The sequence below is a fragment of the Polypterus senegalus genome, chromosome 11 (assembly GCF_016835505.1).
Source record: "Polypterus senegalus isolate Bchr_013 chromosome 11, ASM1683550v1, whole genome shotgun sequence".
Lineage (NCBI taxonomy): Eukaryota > Metazoa > Chordata > Cladistia > Polypteriformes > Polypteridae > Polypterus > Polypterus senegalus.
Window position 1 is genome coordinate 55,071,667 of NC_053164.1, and position 3,920 is coordinate 55,075,586.

A 3,920-nucleotide genomic window follows, 5' to 3' on the forward strand; every position below is an offset into this window, starting at 1 on the left:
GCCTGATTTCGCCTTATACATCAGCAGCTACACTAAAGTTAAAAACCTGCCTGAAGTTTTGAAACCTGCTTAAGATCTGAACCTGCCTAGGACTGAAACGTTAAAATTGCCTTGGATTATAAAAGAAAGCAAGCCTGCATTTTCAACGCCTGGGATCGACTGCGACGAAAGAAAATGACAACTTGAAAAAGACTCAATAGATACTTTTAATCTTTGTCTTTGATCCGAATTGGACATATTTGAGAATTGCTAGTGCTCTTCATAAATCTGTATAAACTACAAAGATTTTACGCGCAGTACCTTATGGGATCGCCATGGCATCTGAGTCCGGGAGCCAGAGAACATTTCGAACACCCATTGAAAGTAACAGTGGTGTGAGCGGAAGTCACAACGATCATGATGTTTCAATGGAGGATCATCTTCATGACGAAATAAAGCCGTCCAATTCATAAACAACTAAACTTCAATCTGAAATGGACTACAAATACAAACAATTATCTAGTGTGATGAAGACTGTGAAGGATTTAAAAAAAAATGAATTTAACTGTGAAACTATAAAATCGATCATCAAGAACTCGTTCTTTAACCTGAGAATGGAATATAAAAGGTTAAGTGACAAACTCTTATCCCTCCAGAGCAATGAAGATACACGGAAAATGTTACAAAAGGACTTTGATGCAAAAATGGAAATTTGTAATAAATTTACGGGATGTACAATGAATTGGGTTTTTGAAGTACGTCAAAATATAAGCTTCAACCAGCAGCCCGACTTTTCGGCTAACCAATTCAAGGATTACAGAACAACGAATGACATTCCTGACATCTCTCCAGAAGATAGTATCTCACAGATTTCCATTCAAAGTAAAAGTCATATAAGTTCGGCGGCTAATTCAGCCAAAGCCTCCCAAATCTCGGCAAAATCTAAACGTAGTGCAAGTTCAGCCGGGACTTCTATTAGCGCCATCAGATCTCAAGAGGCAGCACATGCCGTGCTGTTGGCTAAAGCGGAGGACCAAAGAAAGCAACAGTCTCGTTATGGAAGAAATGCAGTTAAAAGCTAAGAGAAAAGCTGAGGAAATGCAGATAAAAGCTAAAAGAGAAGCTGAAGAAGCTCAATTGAAAATTAAAAGAGATCAATTGGAATTGGAGGCAGCTATTGCAGAATCTGATGCAAAATTAAAAGCACTTAAAAGGCGCAATTGCAGTCCAAATAGACTGAGTCAGAAACCAGATGTGAAATTTGAAAAGTCGTCAGATGCGAACAGTTACAACTTTACAAATACGAATGAAAGTAAAAATAAACCCCAGCAACCGTTTTATCAGCAATAAAATGAAGCGCTTCTTCAACAATTGCATCATGAACAACGTTACGATCAATAGAAACAGCAACAAAACAAAGCACAAGCGCCTAATGTACCCCATATAAAGGTACCAGTATTTGAAGGCGATCCATTGACTTATATAAACTTTATAAGAGCATTTGATCGAATCATCGACCAAGAAGTGAGTGATCCTGGTAACAAACTAGAGTATTTGGTACAATTCACCAAAGGCGAACCTAGAAACATTGCTCAGAATAACGCATTCTTGCCGCCAGAAGAGAAATATAGAAATACCAGAAGAATGTTAGAAAAATTTTATGGAAACTACGTTCAAATAGGAGATGCTTACATGAAGAAAATCAGGAAGTGGCCACAATTGAAATCAGGAGATGTAGATAACTTAAAGACATACATCGCTCTTCATTGGTAATTGTAAAAGTGTTATGTTGGGCTTAAAGGACGGACACGAATTCGAAAACAATTTAAATATTATTATGTCATTGAAGCTTCCCCAAGAACTACAAGAGCTCTGGCAAAATAAAGCAACAAAGATCGAAGGTAAAGAAAGAAGAAGACCAGGTCTCGCTGACTTATATGGATTCTTAGAAGAACGACTCATAGCTTCCCTGGATCCAATGTATGGTGCTTCCTATCCAAGCTATACCTTCAAAAGGGAAAAAGAAAAGACTGATCACGAAAAATATCCTGTGAAAGGCGGAATGAGAAAGGACAACTTCGTCTCAAATTTTGCTGCTACTGTTGAAAAGGGAAATAAAAAGGAGACAACTGAGCACATACACGGTAAGCACTGTTTTTTCTGTGACAAAAAGCATGATCTTAATGACTGCAACGCAATTCAGAAATTAACTTTTGAAGGTAAAATTGACTTTTTAAAATCCAAGGGCTTATGCTTTAAATGTCTAAAACAAGGACATCTTAGCAAAAATTGTGAAGAAAAAATTAAATGTAGCATATGCTCTCATTTTCATCCAGCTATTTTACATATAAATAAAGAAAAGGACTCTGATGATAAAGCTAAATCCATTAAAGAAGAGAGCTCTAAATCGAAACAGAAAAGCACTTCTTCTACGAATGCGCCCATAACACCGAAAGAGTCTTGTATGGCTACCGGGGCCGGAAATAGTGTCATAGCTGCGGTCCCAGTTAAAGTCAAATCCAAAGGGAATGAAAAATATATTGAGACATATGTTCTATTAGACCCATGTAGCTCAGCCACATTTTGCACAGAGAGTTTAAGAGAACAGTGAGAACAGTTCTAGGATGGACTGTTACTTGCTATACAAAGGAGTCAGACAACAAAAGTTTAAAAAGATGTTCAGTCAATTGTGTGACAATAAAGGAAGTAGAACAAATGTTACTCAAGCAATACAATATAGACTTTCCAGAACGCGACTGTGAAGAAAAAGGAAATGTCACAGGAAGACATTAAATTCATGCACATAGCTTCAGATACTGCAAGTCTAGTGAACGGACACTATTGTATTAATCTGCCCTTTAAAGATGAAACACTTAAAGTGCCAAACAATCATTGTATTGCAAAACAACGTGCTATAGGATTTGAAAGGAAACTTACAAGGTACCCGACGTTCCATGAGGATTATAAAGCGTTCATGAAAGACATTTTAGACAAAGGATATGCAATAAAGGTACCCACTGAACAGCTGACCCTTGAAAAAGAGAAAATATGGTACATCCTCACCACGGAGTGTATCATCCAAAGAAAAACAAAATAAGAGTGGTGTTTGATTGTACAGCCACTTATCAAGGTTTTTCTCTAAATGAACAGCTGCTGAAAGGACCTGATTTAACTAATACACTCATTGGTGTTCTTACAAGATTCACAGAGGAACCAATCGCTCTCATGGCGGACATTAAATCAATGTTCTATCAAGTGAAAGTACCAGAAAAAGACATGGATCTTCTTCGTTTTCTGTGGTGGCCTGAAGGTAATCTAAACAATGAACTTGAGGAATACAAAATGACAGTGCATCTTTTTGGTGCTAATTCGTCGCTCAGTTGTGCCTCTTATGCCTTAAGAAGAACAGCAGAAGATGCAAGAGGCACAGCTCCTGAGGAAGCAGTTAACACTGTGTTAAATAATTTCTATGTTGACGACTGTTTAAAGTCAGTTGCTACAGAAGAACAAGCCATAAAATTGGCCAAAGATCTTCAAGCCCTGTGCTTAAAGGGAGGATTTTATCTTACAAAATGGATAAGTAATAGCAGAGCAGTTTTGCTATCAATCCCTGAAAAAGACAGGGCAATGGTTCAAAAGGACTTGGACTTAAGCCATGATCTGTTACCAGTTGAAAGAGCCTTGGGTGTTCAATGGTGCACACAGACTGACAGTTTCAAGTTCCAGGTAAAGCTGCAAGATAAGCCTGCTACAAGACGTGGCATTCTGTCAGTGGTCAGTTCAATATATGACCCACTTGGATTTTTAGCGCCAGTCATATTACCTGCCAAGCTTATTCTAAGAGAACTGTATAAAGAAAAATATGCTTGGGATCAAGAAGTGGAAGCTAAGTACGTTTAGCAATGGTAAAAATGGATGGACGATTTGCAGCTACTTGTGGA